The sequence below is a fragment of the Falco punctatus genome (assembly GCF_963210335.1).
Source record: "Falco punctatus genome assembly, chromosome: 1".
NCBI classification, from domain to species: domain Eukaryota; kingdom Metazoa; phylum Chordata; class Aves; order Falconiformes; family Falconidae; genus Falco; species Falco punctatus.
The window spans coordinates 31656209-31676692 of record NC_137580.1 but is presented as its reverse complement, the minus strand read 5'-3'; the positions used below and the strand labels follow the sequence as shown (position 1 = coordinate 31676692).

The 20484-nt window shown below is 39.6% G+C and overlaps 1 long non-coding RNA gene across 1 annotated transcript; it reads left to right on the top strand.

The window, feature by feature from the left end:
- Positions 1–10: 10 nt before the first annotated feature.
- On the top strand, positions 11–11325 carry LOC308063385. Its single transcript, XR_013927951.1, has 2 exons — positions 11–10673; positions 11231–11325. It is a non-coding gene; the product is annotated as an uncharacterized lncRNA (long non-coding RNA).
- The last annotated feature ends 9159 nt before the right edge of the window (positions 11326–20484 follow it).

The window sequence follows — 20484 nt, the reverse complement described above, 5'->3', positions numbered from 1 at the left end:
CACAAGAAACACAAGAGTTTAGAAAGAAGTGAGTCTAATTCACGTTTATGAGTTGGGTTTGTTTTACAGTTCAGTTTTCTTAAATGTTGTGCTGTCAATTTATTTTTCTACAGCTGTGTTGTCAAGGTTGTGGGATAAAAGACCTGATTCTTAAGTGTCAAGACTGTTTTCAGCACAACTGATGAGAGAAAAAATTAGAGGGCTGCTTCTCAAAAAAGATTATACAATAATGAATTGTACAGAGAACGTTATTTGGGCACTCAGCTATAAAACATGAAGAGTCTTCTGACAAATCTTTTTTTGTCAGAAAAATGTCATTTTGTTGCAGTATTCAAACACTGAAATGTCAGTTCAACAAAATTTGGCAAAATAGCTTCTCCAGATGATACATGGAGGGAAGGAGAGAATACAGTAAGAGAAAGCCTTGGCTTTTTCCCAGGTGTGGAAAATCAACTTTCCAACCCCAGTCTGGCTGGTGAAAGCTCTCCAGAGGGCTCTCATCCTTTCCTGGGGAGTGCAGCCACTATGAACCTTCTCTGGGGGCTTTGTCACAGAGTTGTGCTTTGTTACCAGTGGAAAGGTTGTGGATTGTATTCACATGCATACAGAAATGAATTTTGAAACTAGATGCAGTTTAATGAAACAGAATTCCAATTTTCCAGTCACCCTTCCTGGCTATGCTTTGTCATTAGCTGAACTCATTGAAAAAGGAAGTAAAAAGTAGGATTCTCTAAAAAGAAAAAGACTCAAGGGAACATATTTGAAACAGGTATAAATGCCAAATTTCCATTGCCATAAAATGATTAAGAAGAAGTTAGTGGCTGAGAGGTTCTGTCCCCTTCATCATGGGCAATCAGAAGCTGGGAAATTTTCTTACACAGGTGCCAGAGAATTTAACTGCCTTTCTAAATAAGATACTAAGGCTGGAGCGTGCATTGTGCCACATGCACTGATTACAGCCATGGCACAAACAGGCAGTCAATAAAGAATGCAGAAGCAGAGGAGGCACATTTGCTCTGAGTTCTCTTCAATTAAACAGTTGGGAATAGAGATTCACAGGTGTTAACATGATCTTTTATGGCGTGCTGACAGTCACTGTTAATCACTTGGACATTTTTAGAGATGTGGGCAAAGAAGGAAAGGAAGTTAACCCTCCTTCTTTTTACCTTTCCATTTAGCAAGTTCTTGTCATGATTCCTCTGCTCACTTGTTCTGAATCTTTTATGGTGTTAACTGTTCATTTGGTAGAACAAAGAAAAGGTGATTCTGTTATACTTAATTAAAACTGACTCCTAGTTTCTTCAGGACAACACATGACCAAAAAAAAACCACCCCAAACTTAAGAGGAGAGGGAGAACAGGACAGCAAAACAGCACAAGAGTCCTTTTCTCATTCTATTCCTTCCAAGCTTGCTGCTAAAGAAAAAAAAAAAAGTAGCAGAAAGCCTTATCAGCCACTCTGAGACCTGGCAAATTTACACTAGTTGTTGGGCTGTCAAAGGCAGCGCTCTTGGTATCTTGCTGGTTGCAGGATTGCAGCAGTGTTGCAAAGGAAACAGTTTAGGACAGACTAACTAAACAGATGGCAAGAATAGAGAAAGATTAACTGAACTGGAGAAGGAAAAGCAGATAGCAGGGAGAGGCTGGGAACAGGAACCTGAGCCTCGTATGCTGGATATCATTCAGAAGTTAACAGAAGCTAGTACAAATGGAGTTATCTTTTGGATCCTTCCCATCAACTGTCTGCCCACATCATCTCAGCATTAGGAGAATTAAGGTCCAACAATGCCATAAAGAACCCTCAGGTCCCAGCAGACAGTGGGCATTTTGTGCCATGAATGTAAATCTCACTCCTTTTAGCCCTTTTGACATCAAATGATGGACACAAAAGGGCAATAAGGAAATAAGGATTATCATTTTGTTGCTTGCCAAGTAAGCCAAATCACCTGCTCATCAGTTTTGGGCCATTCCTGTCATTTCTCAGATGTCATCTCACCCAGCACTTCATTCAGCAACCATTTTTCTCTGAACCTCTTAAGCCTTTTTGTTTATAATCTTTCCTGACTTTATAAACTCTTCTATATGACAGACAGAGGGAGACTTTTGTTGTTTTGGCATTGGTGTGTCCATGCAACTTATTTTGTTAGTTTTGGATTAGTGGTTTTGGTCCAGTGACTTAGCGACTATTAGTTTCCTTTAAAAATAAATAAACTACTATTTTACAAGGATATTTTTGTCTTCTAAAAAATCTGATATTGTCTGCTATCAGAAAGGGCCACCGAACACTGATACACCAGCAGTCCTAGGGCTTCAGGGACAGTGAATTGCCAGTTTCTAAAGGTGTATTCCTCTCACAAACATGCCTTGGCAAAATATCTTGAAAGCATCTGATGGAAATCTCTGTGGAAATGTCATTGTGCTATGTGCTGTCTCCTTAAAAATTCATAATTAACAGAAATAACTTAAGGATATATTCAGACAGTAGTCTCAACAGTGTCAGCTATAAGCTGCTAGCTATGCCCTAGGCAGTGTACCTGGTATTCACAAAAGTGATCATGCAGTAGCACGGGGTTCAGCCTGGGCAACTTGGAACCCTGGCTAACAGCCACGCAGTTAGGTCCTCAGCCTTCACGTTGGCCTTGCTCTCTGAAGGAAAGCTAGCACAGGCACACCAAGTCTTGCAGCAACCTTTTCTTGCTACTGTCCTGTACAAAGGGAGTAAGACATGAGAACATTATGCAAAGAACACTGCATGGGCCGCTAAGCAAAAATTGTTCTACAGTTGGAAAAATGTCATCATCAGATTTCCTCTTTTTGCTTCTGTAAATTGCAGCACTAGGAGAAGGGGGGGAGGGAGAAGGAGGGAAGTGGGCTTATGGCCAGATTTTTATTAGCCATTTAAATGGTAGTCCAAACATAGACTAGAAAGTTTTCTGTTAAGAGATTATTTTTTTCAAAGTTTTCTCAAATTCTTCAAAGTTCAATGCTGGTCTGTATTACACTGTTTGCCTCAGTAACACAATCAACTCTCAAATAGAAACAGTCACCCTCTGGTGCATATTACTTCTTCGTGGTGCAAGGGACTACCCTGTTACAAACGACATTTCACTCCAAAAGGCAGAAAACTAGTATTTTTCAAGTTGCATGTTTTTTAATTTATCTGATGTTCCATGTAGCCGATGGAGAAGCTACCATAACAAATGGCCAAAAGAAAGATAAAATACAGAGATGGAAGGAAAAGCCAGTGGTCCTTTCATATTTAGTTTTACGTGCTAGAACTTCGAGCATTCGAGTTCCTGTGATCCTAAGTCATGCCTGTGTTCTCCGAGATATGCTGGCATCCCTTCCAGCTCTGCTTCTGTGCATCGTTCTCCAGTTCAGTTACTCATATTAAATCACATTTCAAAAACCTGCTTTTTTTCTCTACTGAGTGCTACCATGTGTACCAGTAGTAAAATATACTTAGTATGGCTGCAATGCCATGAGGTGGGTCTCATGACCAGAATGTGAGCATCTGTGGCAGCAGCATGGTCTGGGCAGGTGGAGTGGGGTGAGGAGGTGCTGCAGGTTGCAGCAGGCACAGCCTTGTCCGCTAGTGCCAAAGCGGTCTGGGGAGCACCAAGCCTTTTAGCTACGCATGTGGCTCACATCTGTAAAATTCTGAAAGAGGAACCAGTGGCTACCTTTTACAGAGCACCTGGTCATTTTATGCAGCTGCCTGGGACATCTATTTGGTAGTATTGAGAAGAAGAAAAAAAATCTTGGGTGCCTTCAATTTTCAGTCTCTAAAGAGTCTAAAAATAAGAACCAACCTTTAATACAGAAAGCCTTGCACCCAGGGGGAGAATGACTTAAAATAGGAGCTCAGTCTAACAGAGGAAGATGAGTGCTTTATGATCTTGTTACCTTATGCGATCAGAGTATGACATCCAAAAATTAAAGGAAAAGAGTAAGCCAGTTCTCTAAAGCCTAAAGCAGTTTTAGGCATAGTTACTTAGGAACAGAAACTTAACGTAAGAACCATTAATGAAAACTGGGAACTGTTCGAGGATCTGCTGCTGCTTTGTCCATGCACAGCATAAAGGAGAAGTAAATGGAAACAAGACTAAGTCACAAGTCAACACATACAGCTGATACATGGCAGTCAAAGAATGAATGGACTGTTTAGAGACAATTCTGTCTTGTGTTCACAGTGGAGCAGGAATACACATTCTCTTGGCTGGACAGCAAACAGTGTCACACTGTGCCATTAGCTACCTCCTGCACGACTGCATAAATGCCTTCAGCACGGCATGCCACTCACTGGAACTGCAGCCCAAGTCTGACACGTGCTGAGTGTATGGGAGGAAAGAACTGAAAACTGAATTTCAATTCAACAGGCCTGATTACCTCAAGGCATATTTAGTGCCCTGACACTGCAAGATACCTACCTACATATCTAACTAGCTAGATCACTTACCACCTTTCTGCTCTCTTTCACCAGTATAGGTGAAATGGGAGGAAAGCAAGGGAGAAAACCAGAAAAAAAATGAGAACCCAAAAACTGTTGCAGAAGGGAGATTATTTTGAAATGTTTTCTATGAAAATATTAACATTTTTCCCTGGCTCTACTGACTGCATGAAACAGACCTGCTATGTTCTGGTGCTTCCAACAGCATTCAGGTTGCAGCCAAGGGGAAGTTTTTGGTGGCTTTTTTCGCTTGTGTGTTTTTTGACAGGATTGTTCAGTCTTCATCTTTTTATTTCCATTAGAACTTCACACAGAGCAAACCTTAATATTTCCAAGCATCTCCTTAGTAACTTAACACTTAAAATAGAAAAATCTCAACACTGACTTCATTGCTTGCTCTCTGCCCTCCAAAATTCCCGATGATACAGAGGATTCTAAGAAAAGGAAGTGGGATGTGCAGGCATGGTCCAAGGGAGGGAGCAGCTCCATGAAGACCTCAATCCAGGAAAGAGGCTGAGCAAATGAAGGTCCAGCAGAGGAACTGTCTCTCAGCTGCATGCTGTTGTGAATACTTTTTCTCTGGTTGCAACAAAGCTCTAATAACAGTACTATTTAACTTCCACTTTTTGTGTTTTCTTTGGAGAGAAAAACAGCCAAAAGGAAATTCTTTTGCCTATGGCCAAGTAATGTTATTCAAATTCCTGTGTTAGCTGGGGGTTGCTAAAATCCCTTTGGAATCTCCCTTGTGCAGTGTTTCTGTACAAACACAGCATGGCACTATGTTAAATCACCACGGTTGCATGATCTCTGCAATCCATGACATAAGGAAAATAGATTGATCATATGGACTAAATCACAATGGGTAGGAAAGACTAACACAGAATGTAACTTTTCTAATTAGGAAATTTTGCTGTCTCAGGTACTCAAAAGGTGAAGTTAATTCATGTAAACATTTTACATCCAGGCAGACTTAAAAACGCATCAGCACAGAATATTTTAAAGTTGTGGCTTCCTACGGGAAATTCAGTAAATTTTATGGCAAAACACTGAAGCCAATAGGATTTTCCTCTGTAGAATCAGAGTAAAACAAAACAACCCCCATCTCTTCCCTTGACTATTGACGACAGGCACCAGAACTCTGCAAAGGAAAACAGAAAATGAGCCCTAATGAATTTTTAAGTGAGCTTGCCAAGTTACAAAACTGTCTTCATTTAAGTCTCTTCTAAGAATTTTTCCAAGGTATTCGCAGAAAATAAATTGCTTATGAAAACAGCAGTATAACTTCAGTGGAACCATTGACATACTCAGGAGCCCAAGTCAAAGCTTTTTCATGTGAGTGAGAGTCTCCATAGCCATTGACAGAACAGCACACGTTTTATCAGTTTGGGGTTAGTTTGGCAAACAGATGTGGGTACAGTTGCTTACTCTGCCCTCTGGAAGTCTTCAGTACTTTTAGGATGATCCATTCTTTTCCTTTGGGTACCTTTCCATGCAATGATGACCAAGCCAACTCTGAAACTTTTCATATCGAGATAATTTCTAAAGCCAAGTTTCAGATACTAAAAGATAGTCCCTGAATAAGCAATCCTGGTTTCCGGAAGCAGGACAATCTGATTAGCAAGGCACAGGTTGCTTTCCTGCAGGGCTGAGTAGCCAAGCAAGCATGGCTGTTGTTTTCCTAGTGCCTGCTTTGCTACTACATGATTACGTTGGGTAGATTGAAGTGTCCCTGCACTGGGCAGCCTAAGTTATAACCATTGGGTCTCAGTTATTTGGGTGTAAAACGACAGCAGTAATAGCCTCCTCCTGCCTTGCACACACATAAAGGGGAAAATGTTAGAAGACAAACAAGACGTGGGTGCTCTTGTAAAGAGTACTAGACCTGTCTAGTATCTCAGATCTCTCTGACAACTTTGTGAATTTTGAACCTGAGCAATGCCAGCTGGCAATGTGATTTCATGATTTTATCCACAGTCCTGCTTTTACCTTGTTTCCCTCCTATTAGTCACATCCATGTTTGGAGAATGCAGTAGTCCAGAGGCATGGTGAGAAGTGGGAGAGACTGTTATCACAGAGCTGATGCTGGGGCTCTGCAAGTTACAGAAGGGCTCAAATGCAGTGGAAAGCTGGCTGGGTCAGAAGCTTTCAAGCCACTTCCTTTTTCTGCTGCCACCACAGCAGGATGTGAGACGGGAGGCACCCTATATTAAGACCTATCCTGAAACTCAGATGATTCTCCCTTGACCACTTAAAAAGTTTCTATTGGTAGATCATACTGGCAATGCCACTCACAGTAGTCACACTAGATGGAAGGATGTCATTGAGTAGCCTGCTCATTTAGAAGATTGGATACACACAATGACTGTTTTTGTGTATGAACAAAGAAATATGCTGTCCTGCAAGGTAAGGAGAAAAGAGCTTCCTGATGTCAAAAGTGCAGGCAAACCTCCTCTCTGTATCCTCTCTCCCTTTGCGTGGGTAAGATGTTTCACACATAATATATGTTCCACATGTTACTGACTCATTTTCCTTCTCTTACTAAGACACTTTTAAAGCAAAATTTCAGTCTTTAAAAGCAAGTCCCTGCCCTTTTACATTTAGCAAAAGTAAACAACTTCTCTAAAATCTGTCTAAATTACTCTGCAGGGGGTTTGTAGAGGTTATATCATGGATCTCACAGTCATAGTGAAAGAGGAATATGACCTGCTCCATATATGAACCGGGAAGTCTACTCTTTTATGTAGAGTTAGTGAATTTCAGATGAAAGATCTGAATAACTTCCTTTTTCCACTTCAAGCTAAAAATAACAGAACCCAGCTCAAAAAACAGAGGGATGGGGATAAAGTAGGAGACTGTCGGTCCTGTGGCTCAGGAGCTCAATGTGCTGCCAGAACGTCACATGCTGATACTGTAAACCAGACCCAACGGAAATCTTGCAAGTGCTTATCATACTATTCAAACATACTCTTAAACCTTTCTGCGCTATTACTCTGCCTCTGTCCCACTTTGTATTAGCTCTTGTAGCAATCAGTTTCCAGAAAAGAGGACTTGATATAAGAATTGTTCATTGAATGATCTCTGCCTGGTGCTATAAAGAAGCAGAACTGTATTATTTTTATTAAACTTAGTTACATTTTGCCTGCCCTTCATGCCTAGTTTTGAGAGATCTCATATTGGAAGGTGAAGAGACTGTTTATAATCTGTATTTCTAGCTATATTCTCTCTGGGAGCCATATGGCTACAGTTTTGGGCTGCTAAACAGAGTCCAAATGTCTCTCTGGGTATATTTAAATTGTACAGCAGGTACATGCTGTAAAACACCTCAAGGTGGCTGTTTTCTAGTTGTTTGCTTCAAGCATGTGGCTGAAGTGTGTGTCTGCTCCCATCCACCCACAAGTCCCTCCCAGGAGCTGGTGGGGAGCCAGTAAGCATCTGAATCTCACCGAACTGCGAGCTGGCATTGGGTGTGTGGGTCAACATGCCTTTTGCACGGCTGGGGAACGAACGTCTCATTTTTGTGGGCCTTTGATAAGGATCTCAAAGATGACTGATAATCTCATTGATTATTCTCTGCCTCTTATCAGGAGGGTGGAGCTAAGTGGTGGAATTCTGTATGTAAGACACCAACCTGAGAAGGCAAGCAATTGAGTTGGCTAAGAGTTTCTGTAGCTGCATTGCTTCAACAGCTTCTAGAATAGTGCAGTTCTTGTTTTTACCATTCAAGAATGATCTCAACATATTGGAGACAACTCAAAGAGGGTCCACAACACTGGCTAAAGGACTGGGGGACATACAAAGACTCAAAGGAGCTCAACCCATGTATTAGGTAGGTGATAAAGTTAGGGAAGAGTCTGCAAGTCGTGCTCATTGAGCAAGAAACAATTGGATGATAAGGGGCTTTCCAATCCAATAGACAAAAGTACAAGACCTAGAGGATGTGATCTGAGGCTTCCCCTAAAAGCTCAGCAGGAAAGAAAGTCTTCTCCAACGGCTCCACTTTGGTCCAACTAGATGGTTGTGGAGGGAACTGTTCCTTCTGCTGAATCCAGTGCAGGCACTGCCTCCAGCAAGACAAGCTGTGGCCATGGCCCTGATTTGGCCTCAGTGGTGATGGCACTACTGCATCAACTACACTGTGCATTAAAGAAGCCAAGCAAGATAATGACTATATAGCTGACAGGTCACCTGTGAATTGTTGAGGGATTCTTATGAAGTATGGATTGATTTTAGTATCACAGACTGGGCCTGGTAAAGCAGACTTTCTAACATGTATTAAGATTTAGAAGACAGGGGCAAGAGAAGTAAGAACTAAAAAGGGAAACAAATTTCATTTTGGCTCTTGGAGAAAGAAAAAAAGAAAATTTTTTTCCCACAGATGTCTGACAAATTCTGGAGCAATAAGGAAATAATTTCTGCTCTCATCACAATTCAGAAGCACCACTTCAGGTAAAAGAGAGTTAGAGAATTTCAGATCTCTAGGCAAACTTAAGAGTAAAATGCTAAAGAATTTTCTATTACATAGCACTTCAAACTGATAAGATAGACTGCCATCAAAACTAGCATAGATCAAAACTCAGACAGCGGACTCACAATGACTGGAGGAAGTGCTGGACTTAAAAAACTGGCTGAATTTTTTTTTGTAAAATAAAAAGGGTTACTTGTAGAAAATTTTCTCGTCTTGAAATCATTACATTAAAAACTTACATTTAACTGAGTGTACACTGGAAAAGATTTCTAGAATAATGAAAGAACTTGCAGAGAATGGAAAAAGTTATCACAAAATCTTTAAAAGAACTCTAACAGCATCTCTACTGATGCGTCACTTCACTCTGGTTGTCCTAGTGTAGGGTAAAGCAGGCTTTAATAATAAATCATATTCTTCATATCAAAGGAAAACTAAGCAAAACCAAATGCAGAATATTTATTGCCATTGCATTTTCTCCATTGGTTTATGGAAGAGTAACATTTAACTGGTCAAATTCCAACCCCTAATTAAATCCCACCTGAAATCCACCTCTTGCCTAAACTAACTGACCTGTTCATACCTCAGTGCTATCTGTGTTCCTTTATTGAATAAACTGATACTGATGTGCAGCTGGAATGTTTGTTTGCTTGTAAAACACTTTTGAATTCTTTAAGGAAAAAGTTGCATAATGAAAATTTTAAAAGCAGCTACACATACAGTGCAAAAATTCCTCAGATTTAGTTTGATGCAAATCTAGCTTTTTAAAATAGTCACAACTAACTATTCCATTGTATCATCATGATAGTGGGGAAAAAGATAACATATATGAAATTAATGTCATTTCATAGGTTATTATAAGTGCAATAGTTTACTTTAAATTCAAGACCCTTAAACTGTTATGGATTAACATCTTTAACATAAACTTAATCTTTATAATGTGATTCATAACCCATTTTCGTAAGCAATGATTTCCAACAGTAAAAAACTTGAAACAGCACACTTCTTTCTAAAAATAAACTTGATGCTTAAATGAAAGTGAAGACATTTAATAAAGGACAGTTAATTGGACAAGTTTTATATATATATATATCTCTTCAAAAAGTATATATTACGTTGTACATCCTTAGTAGTGGGGGCTATTTTGTCTCCTTTGTATTGCCTTAAGAAATAATTAATTTGAATGGGAAAAATTAAGAAAATATCCTTGGTTCTGAGTAGGAGGGAGTAAAGAGACAATTCCCAGACATCACAGATAATTGTAATTTTTCATATATCCATATATAAAATCAAGGGCCAAAAGTAATGACCAGAGAGGATCACAAACAATGTACTTAGGCATTATTAGAGGAAAATTAGAAATAATGCAGAAAATCTAGAAGTGTTTAGTAAGTGATTTTGTTCTTTTCTACAGGAGGAGGAATGCAATACTACATTCACATAATCTGTTGATGAAATACTTTCCACTACAGCAGTTTTCAAGGCTTCTCTATCCAACATATAGAAGCGGGAGTTTTTGCTGCTCATTTATCCCACCTGTCTTGGACTCCTCTCTCAGGACAGACTAAACCACTTTCTCAAAAGTGCCTAAAGACAGATTAATTCCATCCTCTGGGTCAAGGAACATGAATTTGTGTTGTAAAGTGATGTCCCTCATCAGGCATAATAAAAAAACTGAAAAGGCAAGTCAGCCACAGGATGCAATCAGAGGAACAAAGGGACCTGAATGCAAAAAGAGACAAGTAATCTCAGAATGAATCAGGTGAGGGTAGTTCTTTTTTAAAATGGGAAAATATTAATGCTATTTGTCAAGAATATTGGTAAGATGTTATCTGGAAACTGTTCATTCATGTTTGAGAATTCAGACTTGTGCATGAGTAGAGCAGGCACCTGGACAAAATGGGGTAAATTGCTGTTGTAGAGCAGGCATGAAGGAGCTTGTCTTGTTTATCATAGCAAAAGAAAGGCTGGGATGCGATATGATTGCTTTCTGGAAATACATCAGAGGGCTGAGCACCACAAGAGGAGAAAGATATGTGAACCAACAGCATATACAGGAAATGGAAGATCGGTAGGTAGATAGATGTATAGATAGATAGATAGTCACATTCAAAGTGGCACTTCCCTGTAGCAGTCATATCAGAGGCTCAAACAGTTGGAAGCTGAAATGAGAGACAGTCAGATCAAAATGAGATGAAAATTTTAGTTGTGATGGTAATTGTAGCAACTTATCACTTTGTAGTAGATTCTCTCTCATTGGAAACTTTGAAATGAAAATGGTACATTTTCTCTGAAATGTATCTTTTTGTTCATTCACAGTAATGCTCTTGAATCAGGAACTGGATCATGGAAATCACACGGCTCTTATTTTGTTTTGTGTCGATTGGACAATTGCCATAAATGCCTAAAATCTTGTTGCTATCACTCTACTTACTTACTTATACAGCTTCTTTTAAATTGGAAGAAAAGTGCAAATGAGAGTCAAAGGAAATAAAAATTGGGTCCTATTCTTTAGCACTTCTGAAAAACAAAAATCCATTGTTTTATATGTCTTTAATCTGTCTTCTTGAATGGTTTTATTTCATACATGGTGATAGCTCAGCAGAAGGCTGTTGTTAGCTCACAATAATAGATAGCCTCTAGGTTAACTTCTGGAAGTAACTCTGGAAACTAATTTTCAGGCAAAGCTCCAAGAAAAAGAGGCACATGTTGAGGAACTGACATAACTTTTTAACACCACGACCAGCATATTTCTTCAGGCAAACCCAGCCAAAAGAAGTTGCCAAAATCAATATTGATCTAGTTCTTCATCCAATCAACAAATGCCATTGTTTATAAGATACAACTTTTCTTGGTTAAAGTTCAAAGCTAAACGCCAAGGTTTTTCAAAACTATTAAAATGAGACGATGTAGGTTTCCAGAAATTCTGGCTTGCTCTCAGACTCAGTGGGTATTCTGAGCCATCAGAAATTATCCAAAGAACCTCCGCAGTTTTTATATAGAACCTAATGGTGAAATAACAGCAAAGAGAACGTGAGCGCATGCACACAGGCATGTGTGTGTAATATATGTACACAAAAAGGTACTTCACAAATCTTATATAAAAAAATGGCATTTCAGATTTTTCTGAACCACTGAAATTCAGTTTGAGACTAAGAAAAGAGAATTATGCAGTATGATTAAATGAAATTTGCAGGATCTCCTGTATACTGACAAATGTCTGCTCTTCCAATCCAGCAAAATAAAAATTGTGTTGGGTTCAAAATTCCATGAGCTTGGGTTTTCTAATTGTAAATCCATTGAATCATTGCATAGGTGTGAGATTTATTTAAACTTTTACTTAAGACGTTTCTTTAACAGAGCCTGTCAAATATTCTTGAATTTTCCATGGTAATAGTATGTCCAGAACTACACAAACTCAGAAGAGGACAAACAAAATGTTCATCTGTTTTAGGAAGAGATTTTCACAATTCCAGGCAAGGATTATATTCCAGAATCTGGGCTTCATTTTGTGAGACATCCTATAGGAGCCTTTGATAACATGTAGGCAAGTAGGCCATATGGCAAAACCCCAAGCTTTCAACTAATCTTCAGCAACTTCAGTAAGTGGGATCTGCACTTTTCAAAGGTTTTCGGTAATAATCTGTGTTCTAAATAGCACTGTCAAGGTGTTCTTTAAATATTACTGCATACTGCTATCTAGATTTGGCAGGCCATTTAGGGAATTACGAAGCCTCTTGCTTAGATACTTAATGGTAAAATTTGGTTTATTTTCATAACTTTTACATTCCTGGAGCTATAGTCTAGACTGATTTTTAATAGGCTTATATGGTACTCTGAGGCTGCTGCTTTGTTTTTTCTTAGATTTAGGATTTTTGGTTTTCTAGCCTGAGGGTGAAGTGATTGGAACTGATTATAATTTCTAGTGTTAATTCCTAAAATACCCTGTATGTGTCTATTTAATAAGAAATCTGGTTATTTATTGCGCTGAGTAGAGATAGTGCTGCCTTCTCACCTTTACCATTTCATTGGCCCAAGACAGTCTCTAAAGCATCACAGCAGTTTGTCTGTACCTCTGCACACCTAAAGTTTCTATCTTGTGACACAATAGACAGCAGTAGCTTAAATTCCCCCTTACTCAGTGGGTTACATGGTAACCCTGGATGTGACAGGGGACGATGCCATTTTCTTACTGTCTTCTTAAAACTCAGAGGTATGCCTCTGATTGTGACAAAATGAATGCTAATTGTATTAGATTCACTTAGCTTTCTGAAGTACTGTCCCTAAAAAATAATGTGGTGCATTATATAGTCACCATGGTATCTAGTAATCAGACTATAAAATTAAAAACCTAGCATATTACAGAGGGGGCATTTGTCCAAAAATACAAAAAGGGTATTGCCTTCGTACTGAGAGGCCTTCAGGTCTTTTTCTATGCAGAAAAAAATAAGAATTTGTGCTGTTTACTGATGAACACTTGTAGAGGATAGATCTAGTTCTTCCAGAAATTGTGCATTATTGTGGTCTCAAGCTATGCCATGCTTTAACTTTTGGGTTTCATAGTTCTAGCATAGACTCTGTGGTAGGACATACATTTCATCCAGCTGTTGTCACAATTTAGAAAAAAAAACCCAACCCCAAAACATTTTCTCAAAGAAAACTCCTTGCCTGTGGGTGCTGGGTTATTATCAAACTTTTAAGTGTAACGTCAAAATGGGCATCCCACTGAGATGTTAGTAGGCAAAGAAATACCTACTTACCCCTAGTCTTCACTTACAGGTCAGTCATCTTTATTAGGAGTAACTTGTTCTGGGTTTAGGGCAAGCAAAGGTAAAGACCTCTTCCTCCACCCTGCCAGCAGAGCCAGCCCTCTGTCCAGCAACGTAGGTACTTCCCATCAACCTCATCCCAGAACTCTGCCCAATTCCACAAAACGAGGGGTAGGGTATAGCACCAGAAAAAGCTCACAGCAGCACTTCGGATACACCACCTCCAAGTATTCCGTGGGGAACGGACAGATGGGAATGCAAGCTCCTACTTTGAACTGGTCAGAAGGGGCATTTCACAGAAGGAGAGGGCTCTTATGGCCAAGGTGGTTGATAGTGGACAATCCAGTTTTCTGCTGTGGTTAAGTATGCTGCCTTGCAGACTGAATGGTTTGCATTGTGGTGGCCTCATCTGAAAGTTTCACACCCATGAAAGTGGTGAGGAGATGCTGCTGTCGTTTTTCAGCCCTTACAATTGTAAGGTGCTATAAGGCTGTTGGGCCTGTGGGACCTGGGAAGCAGCGGTGGACTGGGTACATACCAGAGAGTGGCTACACTCACCAGGCGAGGAGTTTTACATTTATCTGCTTATAATCTATTATGAGTTTTGTCTACATGTTTTTATTTGATTCAAGGTTTTTTAAAGGGTTCCTACATTAACTGCTTCATTGTGACGAATTTCACTGTGATTTATAAGACTGCACTGGGTTCATTTGTTCAGCACTTTAGGATCAACTGTGTCTGTACAGGAAAACCAGAAAACCCTACCCTCCTCAGCCTTTGCTTTTTTAAAAATCTTTCTGGATCTTGCTTAGAAGTAGGTGTACTGTTCACATTTTTTTCTCCTCTCAGATACAGAAGGCCATTCTGGACTGGACATCCAATGACATATTTTGTTTTCAGGAAGATGTTTAAAAATATTTGAAATCTACTGCCAGTAAATATTCATAATATTCCCTGCAGAAAAGCTTGTTCCCAGAAGTTGCCACAGGTGACATGGAAGTTCAGGAATGATAAATGTTTCTTTTTGCTGACAATTTCACATTTTCTTCTTGCTGCTGACATTTAGAAAAAGTTTTCTGCTGACATTAGAAAAAAAATATTATTTTCTCTGTCCAGACGTTCCTGGCCAAAGTATTACTTTTGTGCTTGCTTTAACATTCTTTAGTTCCCAGTCGTCCCAAACAAATTCTTTTTTATTGATCTAATGATAACTAGGTTCAAAATCTCCCTGATTATTCTTTCACTTTATGCCTTATATCTGTAGCTGTAGTAGGAAGCTCAGCTGCTTCATTTTAATACTTTTAGTAATCTTCCTTTCTGTCTGCCTAGCCACACAATAACTTTCACTTAACTTCAGGTTAGTTAATGGCAGGTGGCTACATAAATTCATATGGAGTTTTTTCCCATCTCTTCTGCAATCTGAATTAGTGATACTTTCTTTCACACACAATTCTCAAAAGTGCACCTACCCCATCTCTTTGGTGCCTTTATGTGTTGTTTTACAGCAATTGGTTGTGATTTCTTCACTACTCTTACATTATCAGGCATCTCTGTTTCCCTGATCACATCTAGCATTGTCCATCCTCTTGAGTTCTGGGCTTGGCTTTTCTCTTAACATTATACAGAATGTTCTTCAATTCTGTACAAAGTCAACTCAGGCCAAAATTTAAGGTTGCAATGGCCACAAATGAATGTATTTTGAAATAGCCTTACTTTCTAGAACTAACATCCAGTACAAGCCTTATTGGTTACAGATTTGCACAGATTTTTAATTGCTGCTAATTCAAAACTTTTGAATTTACTTTTATAACACTTAGACAATTAAAAGCAGGCTGGACAACAATGAACAAATCTGGGTCTTGTTATGACACAATTGTTGTTACAACATTTCTGGCTGTTTATATTTTGAAGTGAGAAAACTGAAAGTTATTCTGAACAAAACCAATGACTGTGAATGCTAAACTTTTAAACTCAATTTCACTGCCTTTGGTTTTTCTACCATGGAAAAAAACATTCCTAAAGAAACCATGACAAAAAAAATCAGCTCTTGAGCGTCATTATCTGGCTGCCAATCAATAAGCAAGCAAGAAGGGCACAAGTCTGCAATAACACAGGAAAAGGAAAACAAAACATGCAGGCCAAATCCTAGCAGATCTGAAAAGTTCAACCACTTTTACCTCAAAAGCCAAAACAGTGGGGGAGAGGCAATGAAAACGTTCTGCAGAAAAGCCTACTGCACCTCTGTAAGTTGGAAAGATTTGTTCCATCTATTGCTGCCAAGGGAGAAGGAAGAGAGGACACTGAAAGTTTTGCAGGAAACACACGCTTGTGCAGGGCTTTTGATATGCTGCTTCTTGTTTATCACTTAAAATGGTAGGAACTTGCACACAGCTGTTCCTGACAAGCAGATCTCTTACCGTGGTAATACAGACTAAGAGAAATATCTTGGTTTGGGTTCGTAACTTCATTCCCTAAAGAAAAGCCACAGCATGGACACCTGCTTGTTGCTTTTTTCTGGGGTTCTGGATTCCTTAGATCTGCACCAGTAAAATAACACTTTGCCTGTGGAGCCAGACTGCCCATTTCCATGCTTGCACCTGTGCAAATTCAGATGCAGTTGGTACCAGTTGAACTGCTTTGCAGTAAGGGACCCACACTACACTTTCTGTCTTGCTACTCCAAACACTCTGTAATAGCCTTATTCTACTGATGATACAGGCGATGACACAGTGTCATATGTAATGAAGTCTCACTTGCCAAGGAAATTAAAACATCAAAATATTTATTAAAATATTAAGAAACAGACAAAAATAAGTCTCCTAATTTTTAGCCTCATTGTCTCACAGTGCCAAATAAGATTCTGCCATGCTACACTGTTCTTTTCTACCTTCATACACAAAAGATGTAATATTCTACTGTGTCTTGTTTATGGCCTTGAAGGTTTAAATATCTGCAAGGTTAGAGGCCCTTTTCCTGAAGGCTTGTTTGGAGGCATAATAGAGACTTGAAAGCATATACAGTGTGTTGAAGGTATATTACATAAGAGACTCTTCTCCCCCCGCCCCCCCCCCCCCATTCCTTTTACTATAAAAAGAATGAGAATTTCTAGCAGAAAACAGTCATCCAAAAACTTCCTCATTTTGCTTTTCCATTCGCACCACTCCTAGTGCCCATGAGAATGAAGCAATGGAAATGAGAATTGGTTCAGCTTCATGCAGGTACACTATTTGATACACTACATTTCAGTTAAAAATATGACACCTTGCATTAGGTGACAGAGAGTACTATATAAATAACAGGAAGTTTCCTGCTAAAGCAGGAAGCTGCTTCCCCCCCACCCCCCCCCCCACCCCCTGAAGCCCTGCAGAGATACGGTAATTACAAAGCAGTGATGCCTTGCTCTATTTTTCCTACTCATCTGACCCATCACAAAGGCTGCAGGAGCTTCCTGGTTTGGAAACCATAGCACTCCAGAATCACCTAAATATATACATTGTTAACTGCAGAAGGCAGATAAAACCAGTACTAAATCTAAGACAATGCTAGATATTCAGGCAAATGTCAGCTTTGGAGCCTTCTAAAACTGAATTTAGGTGTATCCTGAAATGATGGTTTAATCCCAAGCTCAGACAGGTACCACTGGGAGCATGCTTTCCTCTTCAACACAATTCTATATTGTTCAGCTGCAGGAGCACAGGAAGTTTAAGAGTTAGGAAGCTATGGACTTTTCCTTATGCATCGACCTTAACCTTTTTCTTTTTTCTGTAAGTGATTAAGTGCTTGTTTGTCAGCCTTAAAGGGCATATTTTACAAAACAGCCCACAAAAGACAGCATTAAAAATTGCTGAGCAGAAACTTTACCAGAGTTGAAGAGGGACAAAATTTACTTTTCTGAATTTCCAGTTCTTGTTCAGCATCTTTGTTTAGTGTAAAGAACATGGAAGACTGAAGAACCTGGCTACAATCCCTTCATGGGATGAACTTTCTCAAATTTTAAACATAAGGAAGATCGACCTTGTCAGCAGAGGTCTACTACCTTGACCTCTGTTGGGGTAACCCTGCTACGTTTTGAGGGAGTCTCACCATTTGAATCGATTAAATCTTTCTTGGGATTTAAATACCAAAATTTACACTGGAGGTGGCCAAATCCCAGAATATCTGAAGGGATGAAATTCTGTCATTTTGAAATTTGTTTATGTGCAGATTAGAGGGGAGAAAAGCCTGTGAAATTTCCCATTGAGCAGGCAAAGGGTAAAAAATAATTCTGGAAATACCAACACCCATTTCCAAAATAAGGTGCTCTCTAGGGATCATAGCAGCAGTTTTGAGAAAGCAGCTGCTAGTCACAATAAGCAGTAGTGAAATCAACAGGACTCATGTCAGCATCTGCCACAGCTTCAAGACTCCAGGCAGACTTGGGGGGCCTAGAAAGCCAGCTGGACTGGGAGCCTGGAAACCCTGGGACCCTCGGCCCAGGTCAGTCTGAATTAGAAATGGACCTTTGCAGCCTCCTTTGTGGCAGGATGCCTGGCAAGCAGGAAAACTGTGGCTTGAGCTGGGGTTGCGAGATGACTGCTGTAGAGATCAAGGCCAAAATAAAGTTAAAGCCAGAGCTTCCAATGTTTCCTCGCTCTTGGCTCAACTAGGATCCGGAACCCTTCCCAGCCCCTGGCCCCAAGACTGCTTGTGCCGAGGGTTGTTGTGGAGCTGTGGGCTCTAGGACCACAGACTCCTAGACAGAAACCTCACAGCAATGTCACCACAGCCCATCAGGACCACGACAGAACACCTCAGGTTTAACAGATCTGTAGAAAAATTTTGGGGTTTTTTTGAAACTGACCAGCTGACCTCTGAACCAATGCTTCCATCAAGGCCATAGGGATATGATGTGTAAAAGGAAAATACAAATGCCTCAGACTGAGCAAAGAATGTATCATAATTTCACAGTTAGTAGATGTGTCTCTCAAATGCCAGAAGAGGCATTTGCTGTCACACCATCAATCCTATGGCTTTTAACTTTACAAAACAGGATAAAAACTCCCTACTCATCTTAATTATCTTGCTGAGACCAAGACTGGGATTTTCTTTCTAACAACTGGGTCATAGCACATTAACAACTATCTGTACCTCATTTATCAGCTGGAAGTGAACTAGTAGAAAGACAACAGTGTAAGAACTTCCCTGAACCAGAAACTTTCAGAGGGTTATTTTGCCTTTGACTTTACTACCACTATAATTACTTTTTTTTCAATGTCAGCGTTCAAAGGACCCAGTTAAACCAGGTCTGCACTTTGACCTGGAAACTGAGTACAAACTGAGAGTGATTGTACTCCTGAATTTAAACTGCAAAGTAAGCTGGTGCACAACAGTCCTAGTTTTTTAAGATGATACAGTTGTAGCCTTACACTGAGACAATGAAAGCTGTATATCAAAAACATTATGAAACATCACATTGAAATACAGTGATTCAATTTAAGATCCACATTGGCATAAATAGAAAATAGATGCTACAACTGCATTCTTGTGGATCTTGGTTGAAGTACAGGGCAATACTCTTATCTCTGGAAGTTGTTCATATCATTTTCTCTGAAGGTATAATACTTTGCTGCTTCTAATTTCGTACTTCTGTAAAGAGGAGAAATTTTGTCTTCACCAAGCTAGTGATCAGCCTATAAAGCAGGACTGATGCTTCTAGAGTCTCTTCCCAGCTGTGGAAGTAGATGGTGTAGTGGAGGTAGATGGAAAGACATTACAGAATGTAACATCCATCAGTTTATTGACTCATCTTTACTCCTGCAGTATGGTATATGAACAAATATGCAAGAAACATTGCCCTAACAAACAGAACAAATAATGACTAGGTAAGAGGAAGAGCTGAATTTCACATGCAACCATAGTTCCTTTTTTTCCCTTTCCATGATACATTTTTTTCTAAAGTGGACCAATCTCATTACACTGCGTGAATCCCATGCTGTAGCCTGTCTCCCTCCTTCCCCATATGCCTATAAAGCACAAAGTGCTGGGAAAATACTGTGGCTGCTTCTGACTGGTTACTGTACATTTTTGTGATAAAATGGTTTGTGAGACTATCAGGATGAACTCCAGCTGACTGCTTTCAGTCCAGCAATATTCCATATAGCCAGGAACTAACCCTTGAAGCATTTCCTTCTTTCCTTGAGCTCTGCAATGGGGAACACTGGCTAGTTATCTGTACATCTTGAGTGCTTCTCTGTATTTCTTTAAGCAAGACAAAGAGGCATTCAATAGGAATTTGCCTGTATTATATAGTTTCTACTTCTGTTTTTGCCATTACCACGTATCAGTTCTGTTTTTGTTTCCCAGCCAAGTTCCTTTCATATTTTCCAGATCATTCAAGTGCCTGCACCCAGCGCCCCAACAAGGTTTAATGAATAAGTATTACATTTTAAGCAAGCAATTATTCTTGATTCATCTTTTTTCAGATCTGTAAGGGAAACAGTGAATTAAAGAAACTAATGAAAAGGAGTTCCTGCTGCCACTGCCATGTGCTGGCTCTGAGCCAGAGCCTGTCTAACATTTGCTGGCATGAGTCATGAGTGTGAAATGAAGGTGGACGATGTCTTTTCTGTAAAATGATTAACAGTGTGGGTCCACTTTCACTCTTCTCATGGAAAGAAGTCAGACAGTTCTTGAAGAAGAGCTAAACTAAAAAATATTCCTGGTCAGCCTGCCACAGGGAACCAGGATATCCTCAGCGAGAATTAGCTCATCCAGCCTTTCCCCCTACTCCCAAATGTGTAAAAAGTTCATAGATGGGGATATGCT